Raw genomic sequence first — 24,003 nt, 5'->3', positions numbered from 1 at the left:
GACAAACAGGCCCTGCCCAGCGACAGCTCAGAGGACGAAAACTACCTTCCGCTCTCTAAAGATGAGGTAAGCCTTGGCGACGAAGACTTCATCGTACCGGAAGAGCCCCTCGAACAGGAGCGCTTCAAGCGCAGGCTGATAGCTACGGCAAGGAGCCTGAAAAAGAAACAGCAGCAGCAGCTGACCAAGACCTACTCAATGACAGATGGACCGAGGTCTTGGTCACCGAAGAATATGGCCTTAGTAGCCTAGCCATAGGCTAACCAGAGCACATATTGCTATACCGGTCCGATGACAGGGCGTTGGAGCCCATACCATCGCCACACAATGCGGCAGGTCACCGGCAACTCTGTCCGGATAAAGAGGCAACTCAAGCCGAACACCAAACCGCCCCACCTCACCGCAAAGGCAAGAACAACGCAGATCATGATTACCCAGATGACCCACAGAAGGGCCTGGACAATAGAGCAGGACACGCAAGACCGATCTATGGATCGCGAAAGCATACTTCGACAAGCGACGATGGCTATCTATTTGGACGCGTCAAACCTCGCCACACCCGAGCCGAAAACCGCGAAGGGACTCCTTCGGAGATACGTCACAGTGTGGCCCAGCATAGAGGCGTCGCACACCTGCTTTGTTTTACTGATGAAGTAATGGATCATGAATTCCCCGAGGGATTCAACCCCGTCAATATTGAATCATACGACGGGGTAACCGATCCCGCGGTATGGATAGAAGATTTCATCCTCCACATCCACATGGCCCATGGGGATACCTCCACACCATTAAATACCTCCCACTCAAACTAAAAGGGCCAGCTCGGCACTGGTTAAACAGCCTGCCTGAAAATTCCATAGGTAGCTGGGAGGACTTGGAAGAGGCTTTCCTCAATAACTTCCGAGGAATATATGTCCGGCCACCGGATGCCGATGGCCTAAGTCAAATTGTCCAACAGCCCAGAGAATCAGCCAGGGAGCTCTGGACTCAGATCTTAGTCACAAAGAACCAAATCGTCGACTGTCCGGACACGGAAGCCCTCGCGGCTTTCAGACACAGCGTCTGGGACAAATGGCTCGCACGCCACCTCGGCCAAGAAGGACCTAAAGCCATGACATCCCTCACTACTCTGATGACCCGCTTTTTCGCGGGAGAAGACAGTTGGCTCTCTCATAGAAGCAATAGCGCCAGCAACTAGGGCACCTCCGAAATCCGGGACGGCAACGGCAAGCCACGAGGAAGCAAGAACAACAGTCTCAATGACAATGAAAAATCAGGCGACACAGCGGTTAACGCCGGATTCAGCAACCCCAAGCCCGGGCAGCGGAAGAAGCCATTCAAGGCAACTCGAGATGAACCATCCAACCTGGACAGAATATTGGACCGACCCTGCCAGATTCATGGCCACCCCGATAAACCAGCTAATCATACCAACAGAAACTGCTGGGTCCTTAAACAGGCCAGCAAGCTCAACGCCGAACACAGGGGGAGGAGGCCGCCAAGCGATAGGGATTGCAGAAAGGTTCACCAATGAAACACCAGGGGTGAGAAGCAATCCCCACCTGAGGACCAACTACTCCCAGAACAGAAATAGCAACCCGGCTTCTGCCACCCACTTCGTACACCTATAAAGTTTGTACCGCGCATACATCATTACGCACTCAAGATACCATGGGCATTGGCGGAAGCACAATACGGACAAGCCTGCAAGCACCCCAGTAACTTTCTTTTATTATATTTTCTTTTTATTTCTTCCTTCGCTATCCTTTAAAAATAGGTGACGAACAGGATAAACATCTGAAACTGGCTCTATCGGAGTTCGGATCCGTACACTGACCTAAGGGGCTATTTCCATCAAGGATTCCCCCCACCGAGGACTGGGGTCGCAGACGTGCGACAGGAGGTCCAAAATAGCTTTCTGTAGATCGCACTCCCTATTTCTTGAGCCTGTACTATGCCTGTTCCTCCGCCTCCAACCCCGAGCATGAGCATGTCAAATAGCTGGGAGGATGGCTTATATATATATATATATATCCCTAATAATAAAGTACGGATTGACTCCGTGGGTTCACCGTCACAATACGCTTCTTCTCGTGAATTTACGCTTTCAGTTTGAATTTAAAGCATATACTCGAGGTGGTACTAAAAAACCGCTACCAAATTACATAATCACAATAAATAAGTAAAGAAATGTTTTGTACCGCTAATTCGGGATGAACCGCGCCAGTACGCCGTCGATTCCCTAAGCTACCCCTCGAGCTCCCTCCTGCGCCCGACCGCACCGGCCGGACCTCCTCCACCCCGCCTCGCCGCCGGCGACCGGACCCTCGCCGGACCAGCAGATGAGCAGCGCATCTCTCTCTCTCTCTCCCTTCCTTCTTCTCTCTTCCTCACATCTCTTTCTCTCTCTCTTCAGGACGCCAGGAGCTCCACAGCCGCCGCCACGAGTTGTCCGTGCTCGGATCCGGCGAGATCCGGCTGCGGGAAACCCATCCCCACCACTCCCACGCTAGATCTGCACCGCCCCTTGTCGTCCCCGTCGGAGTTTGCCTCCAGCGCCGCCGCAAGCCACCTCCTGCCTATGCCCTTGTTCGAGGAGAACGTTGACCAAGCCCGCCGCTCATGTGGTGGGCCGCGTGACCCTCCAAGGCCCAGCACAGCGCTCGCGCCCAAGCCCAGCCTCCCTGGCCCAGCCGCGTAGCCACCTCATGCATGGCTCTTAATTAAAGCTGATTGGATTCTCTAATAAAACGTGATTGTGGGCACGGCCTGGGATGGTGCTGCATTGGTAGCTGGTTTGAAAAAGTGTATGTGTACGCCCAATATTTGCTAGGAAAAATGCATCTGTACATCCATAAAAGTAGGAACAAATGTATGTGCGTGACTAGACAACGTCGCCACCAAAAAATTGAAGAAGATAATAAACCTGAAAAATATGAAAATCCAAGTACATGTCAAATTTTATTAAAAGTAAAAAAAGACAAAAATCCAGTGAAAAATAATTTGGTTTTTTTGCATGTAGTTGTCTTCCTTTTAATCTTTCACATACAAACACGAATTTTGATGAAAATTCACACAAATATACTACATTTTTTTTACTTTTTGGATAAAAACATGTTTCTAAAAACGACTACAATGTGCCCATGCTCCAAAGTGACTATTCGGATTAATCAAAAAGCCTACATGAAGTACGGTTAAAAATGGGAAGTGAAGTAAAATGTGGAATCACCACGTGGCATACATGATAGTATTATTATTTTATTATTTATTATTTTTTGAGGGCTTACTTGATAGTATTATGAATGTATGTTGAGGAAAGAATGCATTAAGAGAAAAATAACATCCATGGTTGCATTATTTTTTAAGTCAATCTATTGGAATAATCATAAAAAATAATGCCAAAGAAATCTTTTTCTCTATTGCAACACATGAAAATATTTTGGTATACCTACAGTTCCAATTATCATCTGTACCTGGTGCTAGCAGGAGGATGGTGTGTGGGTTGACGATGGCGGCGATAGCAACACTCGAGCAGGTGTTAGGCCATCGTCTCGTGAGGATGTGTAGAAGGTTGGTTTGGTGCCTGGGGTGACCTTACATCTTCATAGACGGCCGTGTCGGGCAGTCGCCACCAGTCATTGAAGGTCGTGGTGACCTTACATCTTCATCATTCCATTTAGCTATATTTTCACCTGGTTTATAGCAAGGGTGTTTGCTCCCTAAAGCATGAGTATGTGATTTTTCTCCCGTTGCAACGCACAAACATTTTTTTTCTTCTAATAAAGCACGGTACGTTTCTCCGTTTTTTTGATCCGTTCACTCATATTATATTGTTTTTTTATCCAAGGTGGTACTAATAAAGTGTTTTTTCCTAAAAAACTTTCATTATGTTTATCCCTCGCGTGAGATCAGCCCATGGGGGTTTATCAAAGCAAGCCCATGGGAGTCATGTGGGTCATCTCGCTTTGGGCCATATGCAAAAACAGTAAGGAAGGAAAGCGGGATTGAAACAATAATGAAGGAAAGAGAGGGATTTCGGGTCCATGCGCAAGATGAGGCAGGAAAGGAAGGTAGTCATGTATTGAGGATAGACTCGAGAAGGAAGATTCCATATGTGAAAGATGTGACAGAATGGTTTCCCCTATGGGAAGGAGAGTCCATCTGGACACATTCAAATTAGAGAAGAAGAAGAAAAGCAGAAAGGACTATCAAGAATTATATAAAAACATGTTTTTTTATGGACGCGTATAACTTGAGCACATACAAAATTAGATGCCTTTGCACTTGAAAAAGAAACTTAGATCATGATCAATCAACATTTTGAGTTGTTCAGAAAACTAATGCGATGCACTAAGGCGTGATTTACAAAGCATCACCCACGGCGACCATGACAGTAGCATGCAATGGGATCATCATACATGAGCGGCCGGTCTGATCTATCAGGAATATATAAAAACATGCGTATAAGGATTTTTTTATGGAAACTTGCATACAAGATGAGCTTAACGTGAGCACATACAATGTTAGATGCCTTTGCACTAAAAAAATAAACTTAGATCATGGTCGATCAAGATTTTATGTTGTTTAAAAAAATAATGGGATGTACTAACGCACGACTTAACAACATCACCCACGGAGGACATGACAATAGCAATCAATCGAATCATCATCACATGCGTGACCGGTCTCACACATTAAATGGCGTGGCGCCTATCGCGCTTGAAGGGATGAGCAGACACATCCGTGCATTATAATTCCCGATAATAATATTAGATATATTTTATTAATTACATGGATAAGAATACAACTTCATTTACATGTGAATTGCAAAATAATAAACAAGAAATAAAGTATTAAATATATGTCTGTTATTTAAAATTAAGTTATAGGGATTAAACGTAAAATTTAACCAGTAAAACAGAACATAAGTTTAAAGATAAATTAAATTTTAATGTGATTCCAATCTAATTAGAATATAAGTTTGTTGAAAAACAATAAGATATTCGACAAGAAAAATTGAATACCATTTTAAATGAACATACACCAAGAATTGCTTCACCCCATATACACATTTGGTAATTATGGCCCAAAAATATCATAGTTTGTCTACATGCCCCGAGGCTTATTCAGTTATTGAACTGATGAATTTCTTCTTTGTGTCTAAATCATCTTGAACCGCTTTTTTGTAGCTAAATTGCGAGGTGTTGTGTTTAGGTGCATCTGCCATGGGTGAACTACTTCTTTATATATGAATTATAGACGTCACAAACCAAGATACGATATTGTGATACTAATATTTGACGTACCAGAACTGTTTAACTCAAGCATATTACGATAACACATGCAATTTTTTTGTCTAAATCACAATAAAAACTTTTCATTATTTGTTGGTCATATGCTATATTTTTCTAAGACCAAAACAAATCTTCACTATTATTTTTCGGCTCGACCCACTAGCGCCCGTCACCAAAGTACAAGGAGTTGGACTCGGAGTCCCTACTCTGTGTGTGACACAAACTCCGCACTTTTCTCTGTTATATTAGCCAAAGATGGAGGGTCTTTGGACAACACTCCTAACATTTATTTTGTTTCTCGTGTGGCAGTGTGGAAGATTTCAAGGAGTTTGTTGATGACATCATGTCTGGCGTGGGTCGCGGCGAGAGGAGGAGGAGGTCTTGAGCCATTGGGTCAGTGAAGTGAGGTTTGTTTTGTTTCCCGTTGCAACGCACGGGCATTTGTGCTAGTTATATCATAAGTAATCATTGGCATATCGCTCAGTTACCAGTAAACAATATCTGAACTAATCATCTGTATTGTTTCCCCGATAAATATGGCTCCTACGGTTATTTCACATAAATACCTTGGCATAACCTGCCAGGGGCTCGGTGTGGGAACAAATGAGTCGCCAGTAAAAGTCCGAACAACTCTATAGCATACTTCGGCGTCGCAAGTTTGGCCTTATATGCATCAGCTCCAAATCATTGTCTTGGGTCAATAGTTGGGTTGCCCGGCTCCTGTGCTTGCTACCCTACGTTTTGCTCTATCGGCTAGGGTAGTAAAGGGAGAACTACTGCGATTGTGCCCTGGTCTAAACCGGACGAGCACCTTAGTAGAGAAAGCCGAGAACTGACTGTCATGATGCGGCGTGAGCTGGTCAACCACTTGACGACTTCTTCGAATATTTAGCGATTCTTCGTGTCACACGAGGGATCTTTTTCAGATCAAATATGTAAGGCACTATACGTCGCATACATACCAGGGGCTATGTCGTAGCCCCACAATAAAACTCCTATGGCTAAGTGAAAGCGTTAACGCCCTATAGTTTGATTGCCTGGTTCGCCGCATTATTACCTCCTTCATGGACCAAGACATTGGATAAAGAGTGACTAAATGCTTTTTCGAACACCCCCGTACTTCCTACGAGGGGGCTGAAGCCGACGACTGGAAAACTTTCAGGTTATATTAAAACGGCCGCACAGGAGGAATTCAAGATTCCAAGCAAAACATAAATATATTAACTATAAAATTGTCTTCTACAATTTTCATACATCTCACTCGAACATTATGTCCTTTGAGCACTGACCCTCTATCAAGCGGGTGGCTACTAGGACGTCTTCAAAATAATGCTCCAGTTCGTGGTGGTCCTTGCCCTTAGGCAGACTCTTCACCGCAACATCGATGGCCTTCATATTCCCCCAGAATGTCTTAACTCAGGCAAAAGTCATCCGTGCACCCTCGATGCACAACGATCGCTTCACAGCGTTGATACGCGGCACTGCGTCAACAAGCCGCTGCACCAAGCCAAAGTAACTATTCGGAACAGGCTCAATTGGCCATAACCGGGTTATGACGTTCTTCATAGAAGCTTCGAATATCCTATGAAGCTCGGCCCACTGGGACATCTGCTCATTCAGCAACAGGGGGCGCTTCGAGGCGCCGAACTGCGACCAGAAAAGCTTCTCCGTTGCATATCCCTCTCGCACCTGATAATATTGCGCCGCATCGGAAGAACTCTTCGGCAAGTCTAAAAACTCGTCCGGAGAACTCCATAATTGGTTCAGCTGAGCATAGTTTGGATCATCAAACTTAGCCTGTAGAAAAAATGGCTTACCAACCGCAATCTCCCCAGCTTGTCGGATCTCCTCACGGGCCGCTCTGGATTCAGACTGAGCTTCCCTTGCTTCTTGTAAAGCCTTTTCAATTTCAGCCGTTCTGGCTTCTTTCTCCTTCTCAAGGAGCTCACAGCGACTGGCAGCATTTTTTAGCTCGAGCGCCATCATGGATATCTTCTCCTCGTCTCGACGTCAAGCAGCCCATTCGGCTTCTAACTCAGCCGAGGCCTTTTCGGCAGCCGCATTACTACACCGGGTCTGCTCCTTGGCCCGAGCTAGCTCCACCCGAAGAATTTCAACGGCGGCATCACCATCTGGAGCCAGGTACAGCTTTCAGCGTCATGCTTATATCACAAAAATGTGTGTACAGAGACCGCTCCGAATACATACCTTGCGACTCGTCAAGACGCATATTGATCAACACAATGTCATCCCCGGCCACATCAAGCTTCCGCTGCAGTTCGGCAATATCCACCATCCAGGAAGTTGCCAGGGGAGAAGCGGCCTGTGTTCAAAGGTAATCAGATTAGTCCTCCAAAATTTCTTCTTGATCCTCCGTTCGCCTCCCATGGGAAGCCAACCAGAGTCTCTGGGGCTACTGTCTATACACAGGTGTATTTTCTGAATAAATCACAATTGCACATATTACATCACAAACCTCGAAGCCTTTCAGCAGGATCGCGAAGGCCTCATTCAATCCGCTCTTCGCGGATAGGACCTTTTTAATCACCGTACCCATCAAGGTGCGATGTTCCTTTGAAACGGATGCCTGCCGCAGCATGTTCGTCAAGATATTCGGCGCCTCTGGGTCTCCGGAGGCAGCCGCAGGAGTATGGTCACCCTTTGAAGGGATCCGTTTATTTGTATCCGGCTGCATCCCGGACAGTTTGGGGTCTTCATTGCTGTTCCCCGGACCCTGGGCCGCCGAAGTATCGCCTTCGTGTAGCATCCTTGTCATCCCTTGCACCACTTGTTGGTCGGGGGAGACCCTCCGCGATGACACCTCGAGATCGTCTGCCCTATTGGACGGAGAGGCCGGTGGGGGTGTCTCGCTTTCCATCATCTCCGGGAGAAGGTCCCCCGAGGAAGAGGATTGTTGAAGGGGACTACGCGCTGGGCTGCAAAAAATGTATGTTCCAGGCATCACATGAAAAGAACGAGATATGTTTAAAACAACCTTGTTCACTTACGATTGGGCCGAAGGCTTCTCCTCGTCATGAGACTGCACTTTGACGTCCTCCAAGCCCGGGCTACATCCCAGAGGCATCTTGCCTCGCTTAGGAGCCTACTTCTCCCAATCTTCGGAGGCGGCCCTCTTCTTCTAGGGATACCCTTTACTTTTGTCTTCAAGATGAGGGGATTTTTATTCCCCCGGACACAAAGTCTGAGGTTCCTTGGGAATAGAGGCCATCCTCGGTCCTCTTGTCTTCTGCCTCGTCCTCCTTCTCCGGCACCTGGTATGGTGCTGGGGCCAGCATCCTTGCTAGGACAGGATTCGCTGGACCCTCGGGCAGATGGGCCGAACACATTATCAGTTCCGCCTTCCTTATCCAGCCCTGGAAAAGATAGCCTGCTCAGTATCATATTACTGTATGCATGACCGCAAAGTATTCAAGAGTCGAGTACTTACCAGGGTATCCGGACGATTATAGTTGAGGCCATCGTCCTCAGCGGTATCCGGCCAATGTTTCCGCCTCCCGAAAAACAACTTCCACATCCCTTCGTGTGTGGCGCCGAAAAAGTGTTGGAGGGTCTGTGGTCCTTCTGGATCAAACTCCCACATGCGGCGAGGCCTGTGCTGGCAGGGCAGGATTCGGCGGATTAACATCACTTGAGTCTCACTATGAGATCGATATCTCTCTCGAGGAGGGTTCGGATGCGGCTTTGTAAAGTCCATACTTCATCAACTAATCCCCAGTACAGCCCCTTGTTGACCCATGATGCAAGCTATGACGGCGGGCCAGGATGGAAAGTGGGTGCAGCAACCCACTTAGTATTGCGGGGCTCTGTAATGTAAAACCACTCCTGCTGCCAGTAATTGGACGTCTCGGTAAAGGAACCTTTTGGCCAAGGAGTGTTGGCGAGTTGGCTGATTGTAGCACCGCCGCACTCCGCCTGTCCCCCGTCGACTGTCATCGGCTTCACACTAAAGGTCTTAAGCCATAAGTCGAAGTGAGGGGGATTCGAAGGAAGGCCTTGCACGTAATAATAAATGCCGAGACATGGAGAACCGAGTCCGGGGCCAGGTCATGAAAATCCAGTCCGTAATAAAACATTAGCCCCCGGACGAAGGGATGAAGAGCAAACCCTAACCCTCGGAGGAAGTGGGGGATGAACACGACCCTCTTGCCGGATCTGGGGGTCGGAATAACTTGTCCTTGAGCGGGAAGCCGGTGGTGGATCTCTGCGGTCAGATATCTGGCTGCCCGGAGCTTTGCAATATCCTCCTTTGTAACAGAGGAAGCCACCCATCGACCTTGGGAGCTGGATCCGGACATGGTGCGAAGGCTGGATGCAATGGAGCCTAGCCTTGGGTGCTGGAACTCGGGGTTGGGAGGGTTGAGGAGGAGTTTGGCGTGGAAAAGACGGACCTTGGTTTCTTTATAAAGGCCTCCGGTATTGAGCACCTCCTCCTAAAGCCTAAGAACCTGCCTGTTCCTAAGGAATCTTTCCCGCAGGACGGTTGGGTTACTCACGCTCGTATTGATGAAAATCCCGCAATAAGGGGGCGTGAACCCTGCTTTGATGAGACGTGTCAGTAAAAACCATGCCCCAAAACGTGGAACGGCGGGGCAGGAAACGGTTCGAGACAAAGGCCGGGAGGGCGTGATGTCACATATTAAAGTTGTCGGCATATCGGATTCATGGAGGTGTTATACCCTCTACGGTTGTGTGTTATAGATCCGGACACGTTTGTTTCGTTCGGATACTATTTTTTGGAGTTCGGAAGGAGGAACCCACCTTACAATGCCGAAGACAGCACTACGCGCCAGATACCTTGTCATTGAAGCCAGGTTCAGGGGCTACTGAGCGAGTCCTAGACTAAGGGGTCCTCAGGCGTCCGGCCTGTTATCCATGGGCCGGACTGATGGGCTGAGAAGACATGAAGGCCGAAGACCGTACCCGTGTCCGGATTGGACTCTACTTGGCGTGGGAGGCAAGCTTGGCGACCGACTATGAAGATTCCTTCTTATGTAACCGACTCTATGTAAACCCTAGATCCCCCCGGTGCCAATATAAACCAGAGGGGTTAGTCCGGAAAGGAGACGTACATTACCATAGTCATACAGGTTAGACTCCTAGGGTTTAGCCATTACGATCTCGTGGTAGATCAACTCTTGTAACACTCATACTCATCAAGATCAATCAAGCAGGAAATAGGGTATTACCTCCATAGAGAGGGCCTAAACCTGGGTAAACATCATGTCCCCCGTCTCCTGTTACCATCGATCCTAGACGCACAGTTCAGGACCCCCTACCCGAGATCCGCCGGTTTTGACACTGACACTCGTGGGGCCCCTGGTGCTCCTCCGACCTCAACTCCAACTCTATATATTCGTGTTCGGGGAGAAAAAAATCAGAGAGAATGATTCATCGCATTTTATGATACGGAGCCGATGCCAAGCCCTAATCTCTCTCGGGAGGGCTAATCTGGAATCTGTTTGGGGCTCCGGAGAGGGGAATCCATCGCCATCATCATCATCAACATTTCTCCATCACCAATTTCATGATGCTCACCGCCGTGCGTGAGTAACTCCATCGTAGGCTTGTTGCACGGTGATGGGTTGGATGAGATTTATCATGTAATCGAGTTAGTTTTGTTAGGGTTTGATCCCTGGTATCCATTATGTTCTGAGATTGATGTTGCTATGACTTTGCTATGCTAATGCTTGTCACTAGGGCCCGAGTGCCATGATTTCAGATCTGAACCTATTATGTTTTCATGAATATATGTGAGTTCTTGATCCTATCTTGCAAGTCTATAGTCACCTATTATGTGTTATGATCCGTTAACCCCGAAGTGACAATAATCGGGATACTTACCGGTGATGACCGTAGTTTGAGGAGTTCATGTATTCACTATGTGTTAATGCTTTGGTCTGGTACTCTATTAAAAGGAGGCCTTAATATGCCTTAGTTTCCAATAGGACCCCGATACCACAGGAGGGTAGGACAAAAGATGCCATGCAAGTTCTTTTCCATAAGCACGTATGACTATATTCGGAATACATGCCTACATTACATTGCTGAACTGGAGCTAGTTCTGTGTCACCCTATGTTATAACTGTTGCATGATTGATCGCATCCGACATAATTCTCCATCACTGATCCATTGCCTACGAGCTTTTCATATATTATTCTTTGCTTATTTACTTCTCCATTGCTACTGTTACAATCACTATAAAACCAAAAATATTACTTTTGCTACCGTTACCACTACTATCATATTACTTTGCTACTAAATACTTTGTTGTAGATATTAAGTTTCCAGGTGTGGTTGAATTGACAACTCAGCTGCTAATACTTGAGAATATTCTTTGGCTCCCCTTGTGCCGAATCAATAAATTTGGGTTGAATACTCTACCCTCGAAAACTTTTGCGATCCCCTATACTTGTGGGTTATCAGTCATCCTGCAACCTCACCCACCTGGAGATCTGATCCATCTGCCTAAGGACGAGCGCACGCATGCGCTTGTAAGAGTCCTCGCCTGCTGCGAAACATTTTCCCTGGCCGCCATGGCGCGGGAGGACATCTCTGCTGCATTCGCGGCGCGGCGGGACATCTCTTCTGCTTCCGCGGCGCGGCCGGACCAATCTGCTGCATTTACAGCGCGGCGGGACCTCCATGCTGCTTCAGCGGCGCGGCGGGACCTCTCTGCTGCTACAGCCATGCGGAGGGACATGTTGGCTGCTTTCGCGGCGAGGCGGGACATCTCTCGTGCTTCCTCTTCCAGGCTCGCCTCTCCCTGGTGGCAATCTCTCAACCTAGAACTCACGCTGGCCATGGCAGATGCAAGGGAACGATGATGAATGACTTGTTTGTTTTTGTGGATGAGGAGTTGAGGAGGAATGTGCAGTCATCTTGGAGTAGTAGTGTTTATAACCGAGTAGTAATACACTCCTAAGTGGGAAACCGTTTAGGTTTTGATCAGTGTGAATAGGTTTGCAATTTGGAATGTGACGGGGACGCGGCCTTCCTGTTCTTCTAAAAAAATGTGACGGGATGCATGCTCAAAATTTACTGAGGGTTATAAGCGCGGCACTATTCCCGGAAGGCGTAACGTGGGCACGTATGCCTTCTCGGCCGCGTACGTGGTTTTTGCACCATCGGGTGCACCACAATAGGCAATGTCAGCACACGTCTTGTTCCAACAACCATGCGCGCTCGTTATTATCATCGCACATGCTTATTTTAATTAGAATGTGTGTGCCCATCTAGCGCACACACGTTGATCTATCTAACTGTTTCAGTTTGTTGTGGCTAATCGCAAACAGTTCATCCATGTGAAGTGTATGGCATCAATCGCAGACACTTTGATCTGGCTGACCCGTTTCTGTTTTTTTGCCTAATCGCAAACAGTTAATACTTCTAAAGCGTATTCCCTCAATCACACACACCTTGATCTGGCTGACCATTTCTTTTGTGTTGCCTAATCAAAAACAGTTCATCCGAGTGAACCGTATGCTCTATATCGCACATGCCTTCATCAGGCTGCCCGTTTCTTTTGTTCCGCCTCATCGCAAACAGTTCATTGGACTGAACCGTATGCCCTGGATCGCCCACGCAACTTAAATCTGAACCGTGTTTGATGGTTCCGCCATTGCAAACCTTTTGCACCTTTTTTTATGGTTTTTTTACACCACTGTTTGCGATTATTGCATCGCACACAGTTTTGTCGAAGGGTCTCTGATCGTAGTGTCGCGTTAGCAGCATCCTGCAGTAGTGAGTTGTCTCGCCAACTATTACTTCTACTACTATGGCTAATGGTTAGCAATAAAGTAAAGTAATTACATGGCGTTTACATTGACTCGCAGGTCATACAATAAATTAAGACAACTCCTATGGCTCCTGTCGGTTGTCATACTTATCGACATGCAAGTCGTGATTCCTATTAAAAGAACATGATCAATCTCATACATCACATATATCATTCATCACATCCTTTTGGACATATCACATCATATAGCATACCCTGCAAAAACAAGTTAGACGTCATCTAATTGTTGTTGCATGTTTTACGTAGCTGCTATGGGTTTCTAGCAAGAATGTTTCTTACCTACTGATACGTCTCCAACGCATCTATAATTTTTTATTGTTCCATGCTATTTTATTATCAATCTTGGATGTTTTATAATCATTTTATAGTCATTTTATATCATTTTTTGGTACTAACCTATTGACATAGTGCCAAGTGCCAGTTGCTGTTGTTTCCATGTTTTTTACATCGCAGAAAATCAATATCAAACGGAGTCCAAATGCCACGAAACTTTACAGAGATTTTTTATGGACCAGAAGGAAGATGTTGGGCCCTGGTTGCACTTGGGGGGAGTCCCGAGTAGGGGACAACCCACCAGGGTGTGCCAGGAGGCCCAGGCGCGCCCTGGTGGGTTGTGCCCACCTCGGGTGCCCCCTGGACCGCCTATTTGCTCTATAAACACCCCAAAAATCCCAGAACCCTAGGGGAGTCAACGAAATATTCATCCAGCCGCCGCAGAGTCCAGAACCACTAGATCCAATCTAGACACCATCACAGAGGGGTTCACCACTTCCATTGGCGCCTCTTCGATGATGCGTGAGTAGTTCTTTGTAGACCTTCAGGTCCGTAGTTAGTAGCTAGATGGCTTCATCTCTCTCTCTTGATTCTCAACACAATGGTATCTTGGTGATCCATATGATGTAACTCTTTTGGGGTGCGTTTGTTGGGACCGATGAACTTTGAGTTTATGATCAGATCTATCTTTTTATATCCATGAAATTAATTGAGTTTCTTTGATCTCTTTTATGCATTATCTCTTATAGCCTCGTATTTCTTCTCCGATATTTGGGTTTTGTTTGGCCAACTTGATTTATTTATCTTGCAATGGGAAGAGGTGCCCGGTAGTGGGTTTGATCTTACAGTGCTTGATCCTAGTGACAGAAAGGGAACCGACACGTATGTATCATTGCTACTAAGGATAAAAAGATGGGATCTATATATACCTCCACAGATAAACGGATCTCGTCTACATCATGTCATCGTTCATATTGCATTACTCCGTTTTTCCATGAACTTAATACACTAGATGCATCCTGGATAGCGGTCGATGTGTCGAGTAATAGTAGTATATGCAGGCAGGAGTCGGTCTACTAATATTGGACATGATGCCTATGTAATGATCATTGCCTGGATATCGTCATAATTATTTGAGGTTCTATCAATTGCCCAACAGTAATTTGTTTACCCATCGTTTGCTATTTTTCTCGAGAGAAGCCACTAGTGAAACCTATGGCTCCCGGGTCTTCTTTCTCATATATTTGCCTTTGCGATCTACTTTTCTCTTGCATTTATTTTCAGATCTATTAATCCAAAAACCCAAAAATACCTTGCTACAATTTTTCTCTATTTATTTTATTTCGCGTTCGATCTATCAATTTACTACAAATTTATCTCACGTCCGTTTGCCTATCTTGAGGCGTCGTACCCCGAAAGGGATTGACAACCCCTTTAACACGTCGGGTTGCGAGGATTTGTTATTTGTGTGCAGGGGATGTTTACGTTGCGTTGCTTGGTTCTCCTACTGGTTCGATAACCTTGGTTTCATATCTGAGAGAAATACCTATCGCCGTTGTGCTGCATGATACGTCTCCAACGTATCTATAATTTATGAAGTATTCGTGCTATTATATTATCTGTTTTGGATGTTTATGGGCTTTACTAAACACTTTTATATTATTTTTGGGACTAACCTATTAACCAGAGGCCCAGCCCAAATTGTTGTTTTCTTGCCTATTTCAGTGTTTCGAAGAAAAGGAATATCAAACGGAGTCCAAACGGGATGAAACCTTCGGGAGAGTTATTTTTGGAACGAAAGCAATCCAGGAGACTTGGAGTAGACGTTAGGGAAGCTTAGAGGAAGCCACGAGGCAGGGAGGCGCGCCCTACCCCCTGGGCGCGCCCCCACCCTCGTGGGCCCCTCGTGGCTCCCCTGACCGACTTCTTTTGCCTATATATGTCCATATACCCTAAAAACATCGGGGAACAGAATAGATCGGGAGTTCCGCCGCCAGAAGCCTTCGTAGCCACCGAAAACCAATCTAGACCCGTTCCGGCACCCTGCCGGAGAGGGTTTCCCTCTCCGGTGGCCATCTTCATCATCCCGGCGCTCTCCATGACGAGGAGGGAGTAGTTCACCCTCGGGGCTGAGGGTATGTACCAGTAGCTATGTGTTTGATCTCTCTCTCTCTCTTGTGTTCTCGAGGTGGTATGATCTTGATGTATCGCGATCTTTGCTATTATAGTTGGATCTTATGATGTTTCTCCCCCTCTACTCTCTTGTGATGAATTGAGTTTTCCCTTTGAAGTTATCTTATCGGATTGAGTCTTTAAGGATTTGAGAACACTTGATGTATGTCTTGCATGTGCTTATCTGTGGTGACAATGGGATATCACGTGATCCACTTGACGTATGTTCTGGTGATCAACTTGCGAGTTTCATGACCTCGTGAACTTATGCATAGGGGTTGGCACACGTTTTTGTTGAAATCCATGATGAATTCACCCCATGCTTACGAACAAAACAAAGCTTTTACTAAACATATTGTTGATTCTATGATGAAAGCTCTTCAAGAGAAATTGGAATTGGAAGTTTCAACTCCTACAAAAATGCATGATGAGTGGGAACCTACTATCAAAGTCAAGATTAAAAATTATGAGTGTTTTGCTTTGTGTGACTTGGGTGCTAGTGTTTCTACAATTCTAAAATCTTCATGTGATGTGCTTGGTCTTACCAATATTGAAGAATATTCCTTGAATTTGCACTTGGCGGATTCTACTATTAAAAAGCCTATGGGAAGAATTAATGATGTTCTTATTCTTGCAAATAGGAATTATGTGCCCATAGATTTTATTGTTCTTGATATTGATTGCAATCTGTCTTGTCCAATTATTCTTGGTAAACCATTTTTACACACTACCGGTGCCGTGATTGATATGAAAGAAGGCAATATTAAGTTCCAATTTCCTTTGATGAAGGGTATGGAACACTTTCCTAGAACAAGAATTAGGCTACCTTATGAATCAATCATGAGTGCATCTTATGGATCTCGAACCAAAGATGACAAAACTTAGATCCTTGCCTTATGCCTAGCTAAGGGCGTAAAACTATAGCGCTTGTTGGGAGGCAACCCCAATGAATAAAATTTATTTTTGCTTTTTGCTTCCTGTTTTTTAGTGTTAGCACAATTATGCTACTGTTATGATTGTGTTTTTTGTGTTTAATTAGTGTTTGTGCCAAGTAAAGCCTTTAGGATCTTCTTGGGCAATAGTTGTTTGATCTTGCTGTAAAAACAGAAAGTTTTACGCTCACGAAATTAATTTTCGATTTTTACCAGAGAGCGATAAATACCTATTCCAATTATAGTAGATCAATATACACATTTATTAGGTCGTCCTAATTTTCCAGAGTTTTTTGAGTTACAGAAGTATTCGGAATAGTCAGATTGCTACAGACTGTTCTGTTTTGACAGATTCTATTTTCTTTGTGTTGTTTGCTTATTTTGATGGCTTTATGGTTTTCTTTGATGAGTTTTTTCCATAGAAAAGTTGGAATACAGTAGATATAATACAAAAACAAAATATGAATTGGTTTGATACAACACTTATAGTAGTTATTTATTATTCTTATACTAACGGATCTCACGAAGGCTTTGTTGAGTTTTGTGTGATTGAAGTTTTCAAGTTTTGGGTTATCTTATGATGGATGAAGGGAGGATGTAAGAGCGTAAGCTTGGGGATGCCCCGACACCCACAAACTATTATCCAAGAATGAGCAACCAACTAAGCTTGGGGATGCCCCCGAGTGGCATCCCCGCTTTCTTCCAACAACTATCGGTATTTTACTCGAGACTATATTTTTATTCATCACATGATATGTGTTTTGCTTGGAGCGTCTTGTATGATATGTGTCTTTACTTGTTTTATTTTGTGTTTTAAGTCATCAATCCTTGCTGGACACACCTATTTGAGAGAGCCAAAATTATATCTTGACTTGTTAGAATTGCTCTCTATGCTTCACTTAAATTTTTATGAGCAATGGACTTGCTCTAGTGCTTCACTTATATATTTTTTAGCATGGTGTGCTTTGTTATTTTTGAAGAAATGATCTCTTGCTTCACTTAGATTTATTTGAGAGTTAGTAAAATTTTGAAGATATTCTCTCTTGCTTCATTTAAATTATTTTGAGAGAAAGAAAATTTGTTATGCTCATGATCTTCACTTATGAAAAGCAACACATGAAAATTAGTCCCAAGGTGATAGATATCCAAGAAGGATAAAGAAAAAAAATGTCATGAAGATCATTGGATAAAAAAAGTTTAATTCTTAGTAATAGTTTTGAGATATGATGATGTGATATGTGAGTCATCTTGATGAGTAATTATGCTTTAGTAAGAATATTGGTGTTAAGGTTTGTGATTTCCTATGCATGCACAAAAGTCAATAATCATGCAATGAAATTATATCCTACTTTTGGTGTATTATTCGGTGTTAATTATGCTTAATTCTTGCTTATGAGATTATTCATTTCTTGGTTGGTCGCTTCCCAATCTTTTGCTAGCCTTCATTTTGCACTAAGTATGGCCTCTACTTGTGCATCCAAAATCCTTTAAACCAGTTTTGCCACATGAGTCCATTATACCTACCTATATGCGGTATTCTTTTTCCGTTCTAAGAAAATTTGCATGTGCCATCTCTAATTTTCAAAATAAACTTCTCTTTTGTGTGTTTGTTTTGCTCGCGGAGCGATGAGGGGTGGCTAATATTTTCCATGCTAGATGTGGTATTCTCGAGATGAGTGTTTATTCACTTGTCATTGCATGAGAGTAGGGCAAAGGTATTAGGGATGCCCAGCCCCGAAATGCAAAAACAAATGAATTTACTTTATGTTGTTAAATAATAAATTCCTTGGAAAGTGTTGGTATGGAGGGCAACCGTGGATACGGCTAGCCATGGAAAGTGAAAGTTATGGTGGAAAAAGAAATAAACTTTATTTTCTGTTTGGGAACTGCCTATGATATATATATGCATGGAAAGTATTGGGAACTCTAAGTCGTTTTCATTGGTGGGATGGATACACCTCCCAAAATATTTTTATCTCAAATTTTTTCGCTTTGAGCTCTGGCACCTCTACAAATCCCTACTTCCCTCTGTGAAGGGCCTATCTTTACTTTATGCAATTTTTATTTTTATTTTGAGTCTCCATCTTCTCTTATAAAAACACCAACTAGGAGGCAATATGATTGTGCTTAAGTATTGGGTGTAGTTAATATTCGAGTGTGTTTCATGAATGGATCAATGTTTGAGCATGATGGGCTAGGGATAACTTGTTTTGAAGGACATGGTTGCTTGTTGATATGCTTGAGTATCTAAATTATTATGTCAAAACTAGACTATTGCTTTGAATCACATAAAAGTCCAAATGTCCATGCTATAAAGAAAAGAATATTATATGACATGATGAACAACACTCCACATCAAAAATTCTGTTTTTATCACTTACCTACTCAAGGACGAGTAGGAGTTAAGCTTGGGGATGCTGATACGTCTCCAATGTATCTATAATTTTTGATTGTTCCACGTTGTTTTATTATCAATCTTGGATGTTTTATAATCATTTTATAGTTATTTTATATCATTTTTTGGTACTAACCTATTGACATAGTGCCAAGTGCCAGTTGCTGTTTTTCCATGTTTTTATATCGCAGAAAATCAATATCAAACGGAGTCCAAATGCCACGAAACTTTACGGAGATTTTTTATGGACCAGGAGGAAGATGTTGGGCCCTGGTTGCACTTGGGGGGAGTCCCGAGGAGGGGACAACCCACCAGGGCGTGCCAGGAGGCCCAGGCGCGCCCTGGTGGGTTGTGCCCACCTCGGGTGCCCCCTGGACCGCCTGTTTGCTCTATAAACACCCCAAAAATCCCAGGACCCTAGGGGAGTCGACGAAATATTCATCCAGCCGCCGCAGAGTCCAGAACCACCAGATCCAATCTAGACACCATCACAGAAGGGTTCACCACTTCCATTGGCGCCTCTTCGATGATGCGTGAGTAGTTCTTTGTAGACCTTCGAGTCCGTAGTTAGTAGCTAGATGGCTTCATCTCTCTCTCTCTCTCTCTTGATTCTCAATACAATGATCTCTTGGAGATCCATATGATGTAACTCTTTTGTGGTGTGTTTGTTGGGATCGATGAACTTTGAGTTTATGATCAGATCTATCTTTTTATATCCATGAATGTATTTGAGTTTCTTTGATATCTTTTATGCATGACCTCTTATAGCCTCGCATTTCTTCTCCGATATTTGAGTTTTGTTTGGCCAACTTGATTTATTTATCTTGCAATGGGAAGAGGTGCCCGGTAGTGGGTTCGGTTTTACGGTGCCTGATCCCAGTGACGGAAAGGGAACCGACACATATGTATCATTGCTACTAAGGATAAAAAGATGGTATCTATATCTACCGCCATAGATAAACGGATCTTGTCTACATCATGTCATTGTTCCTATTGCATTACTCCATTTTCCATGAACTTAATGCACTAGATGCATGCTGGATAGCGGTCGATGTGTGGAGTAATAGTAGTAGATGCAGGCAGGAGTCGGTCTACTAATCTTGGACGTGATGCCTATGTAATGATCATTGCCTGGATATCGCCATAATTATTTGAGGTTCTATCAATTGCACAACAGTAATTTGTTTACCCACCGTTTGCTATTTTTCTCGAGAGAAGCCCACTAGTGAAACCTACGGCCCCGGGTCTTCTTTCTCATATATTTGCCTTTGCGATCTACTTTTCTCTTGCATTTATTTTCAGATCTATTAATCCAAAAAACCCCAAAATACCTTGCTGCATTTTTCTCTATTTATTTTATTTGGTGTTCGATCTATCAATCTACTACAAATTTATATCACGTCCGTTTGCCTATCTTGAGGCGTCGTACCCCGAAAGGGATTGACAACCCCTTTAACACGTCGGGTTGCGAGGATTTGTTATTTGTGTGCAGGGGATGTTTACGTTGTGTTGCTTGGTTCTCCTACTGGTTCGATAACCTTAGTTTCATATCTGAGGGAAATACCTACTGTCGTTGTGTTGCATCATCCCTTCCTCTTTGGGGAAATACCGACGTAGCTTCAAGCGACATCACCTACGCAAAATCTACTACAGTGCTATGCCAATTGCTATTTACCCTTCATAAGGACCCTCTTCATCAAATCCGATCCGACTAAAGTGGGAGAGACAGACACCCGCTAGCCACCTTATGCAATAAGTGCATGTCAGTCGGTGGAACCTGTCTCGGTAATGCATCATCATAATGAGCTCAATGTGACCAAGTGGTTGATCACGGGATCATGCATTACGGTACGAGTAAAGTGACTTGCCGGTAACGAGATTGAACGAGGTATTGCGATATCGACGATCGAGTCTTGGGCAAGTAACGTACCGATTGACAAAGGGAATTGTATACGAGATCGATTGAATCCTCGACATCGTGGTTCATCTGATGAGATCATCGAGGAGCATGTGGGAGCCAACATGGGTATCCAGATCCCGCTGTTGGTTATTGACCAGAGAGTCGTCTCGGTCATGTCTGCGTGTCTCCCGAACCCGTAGGGTCTACACACTTAAGGTTCGGTGACGCTAGGGTTGTTGAGATATTAGCATACGGTAACCCAAAAGTTGTTCGGAGTCCCGGATGAGATCCTGGACGTCACGAGGAGTTTCGGAATGGTCCGAAGGTTAAGATTTATATATAGGAAGTCAAGTTTCGGCCATCGGGAAGGTTTCGGGGGTAATCGGTATTGTACCGGGACCATCGAAAGGGTCCCGGGGATCCACCGGGTGGGGCCACCTATCCCGGAGGGCTCCATGGGATGAAGTGGGAGGGGAACCAGCCCCTAGTGGGCTGGTGCACCCCCCCCCATGGGCCTCCCCTGCGCCTAGGGTTGGAAACCCTAGGGGTGGGGGCGCCCCACTTGGCTTGGGGGGCACTCCACCCCCCTTGGCCGCCCCCCCCCTTGGAGATTCAATCTCCTAGGGCCGGCGCCCCCTAGGGGTCCTATATATAGTGGGGGGCAGCCGCACCCTAGCCCCTGGCACCTCCCTCTCCCTCCCGTGAGACTCCTCCCTCTCCCTGAGCTTGGCGAAGCCCTGCCGAGATCACCGTTGCTTCCACCACCACGCCGTCGTGCTGCTGAATCTTCACCAACCTCTCCTTCCCCCTTGCTGGATCAAGTTGGAGGAGACGTCTTCCCAAACGTACGTGTGTTGAACGCGGAGATGCCGTCCGTTCGGCGCTAGGTCATCGGTGATTTGGATCACGACGAGTACGACTCCATCAACCCCGTTCTCTTGAACGCTTCCGCGCGTGATCTACAAGGGTATGTAGATGCACTCCCCTTTCCCTCATTGCTAGATGACTCCATAGATTGATCTTAGTGATGCATAGAAAATTTTAAAATTCTGCTACGTTCCCCAATAGTGGCATCATGAGCTAGGTCTATGCGTAGTTTCTATGCACGAGTAGAACACAAAGCAGTTGTGGGCGTGGATATTGTCAATTTGCTTGCCGTTACTAGTCTTATCTTGATTCGGCGACATAGTGGGATGAAGTGGCCCGGACCGACCTTACACGTACGCTTACGTGAGACTGGTTCCACCGATTGACATGCACTAGTTGCATAAGGTGGCTGGCGGGTGTCTGTCTCTCCCACTTTAGTCGGATTGGATTCGATGAAAAGGGTCCTTATGAAGGGTAAATAGAAATTGGCATATCACGTTGTGGTTTTCGCGTAGGTAAGAAACGTTCTTGCTAGAAACCTATAGCAGCCACGTAAAAACTTGCAACAACAATTAGAGGACGTCTAACTTGTTTTTGCAGCATGTGTCGTGTGATGTGATATGGCCAAAAGGATGTGATGAATGATATATGTGATGTATGAGATTGATCATGTTCTTGTAATAGGAATCACGACTTGCATGTCGATGAGTATGACAACCGACAGGAGCCATAGGAGTTGTCTTAATTTATTTATGACCTGCGTGTCAACATAAACGTCATGTAATTACTTTACTTTATTGCTAAAGCGTTAGCCATAGTAGTAGAAGTAATAGATGACGAGACAACTTCAAAAAGACACGATGATGGAGATCATGATGATGGAGATCATGGTGTCATGCCGGTGACACCGATGATCATGAAGCCCCGAAGATGGAGATCAAAAGGAGCAAATGATATTGGTCATATCATGTCACTATTTGATTGCATGTGATGTTTATCATGTTTTGCATCTTATTTTCTTAGAACGACGGTAGCTTAAATAAGATGATCCCTCGTAATAACTTCAATAAAGTGTTCCCCCTAACTATGCACCGTTGCGAAGGTTCGTTGTTTCGAAGCACCACGTGATGATCGGGTGTGATAGATTCTAACGTTCGAATACAACGAGTGTAAGCCAGATTTACACACGCAATACACTTAGGTTGACTTGATGAGCCTAGCATGTACAGACATGGCCTCGGAACACGGAAGATCGAAAGGTCGAGCATGAGTCGTATAGAAGATACGATCAACATGAAGATGTTCACCGATGTTGACTAGTCCATCTCACGTGATGATCGGACACGGCCTAGTTGACTCGGATCATGTTTCACTTAGATGACTAGAGGGATGTCTATCTGAGTGGGAGTTCATTGAATAATTTGATTAGATGAACTTAATTATCATGAACTTAGTCTAAAATCTTTACACTATGTCTTGTAGATCAAATGGCCCACGCTAATGTTGCCCTCAACTTCAACGCGTTCCTAGAGAAAACCAAGCTGAAAGATGATGGCAGCAACTATACGGACTGGGTCCGGAACCTGAGGATCATCCTCATAGCTGCCAATAAAGATTATGTCCTAGAAGCACCGCTAGGTGACGCACCCATCCCAGAGAACCAAGACGTTATGAACGCTTGGCAGTCACGTGCTGATGATTACTCCCTCGTTCAGTGCGGCATGCTTTACAGCTTAGAACCGGGGCTCCAAAAGCGTTTTGAGAGACATGGAGCATATGAGATGTTAGAAGAGCTGAAAATGGTTTTCCAAGCTCATGCCCGGGTCGAGAGATATGAAGTCTCTGAAAAGTTCTTCAGTTGTAAGATGGAGGAAAATAGTTTTGTAAGTGAGCACATACTCAAAATGTCTGGGTTGCATAACCGCTTGACTCAGCTAAGATTTAATCTCCCAGATGACGCGGTCATTGACAGAATCCTTCAGTCGCTTCCACCGAGCTACAAGAGCTTTGTGATGAACTTCAATATGCAGGGGATGCAAAAGACGATTCCTGAGGTATATTCAATGCTGAAATCAGCGGAGGTGGAAATCAAAAAGGAACATCAAGTGTTGATGGTAAATAAAACCACTAAGTTCAAGAAAGGCAAGAGTAAAAAGAACTTCAAGAAGGACGGCAAGGGAGTTGCCGTGCCCGGTAAGCAAGCTGCCGGGAAGAAGTCAAAGAATGGACCCAAGCCTGAGACTGAGTGTTTTTATTGCAAGGGAAGTGGTCACTGGAAGCGGAACTGCCCCAAATACTTAGCGGACAAGAAGGCCGGCAACACTAAAGGTATATGTGATATACATGTAATTGA

This window comes from Triticum urartu, chromosome 3 (genome assembly GCF_003073215.2).
Source record: "Triticum urartu cultivar G1812 chromosome 3, Tu2.1, whole genome shotgun sequence".
Classification (NCBI taxonomy): Eukaryota; Viridiplantae; Streptophyta; class Magnoliopsida; order Poales; family Poaceae; genus Triticum; species Triticum urartu.
This window is presented reverse-complemented; position numbering follows the sequence as displayed.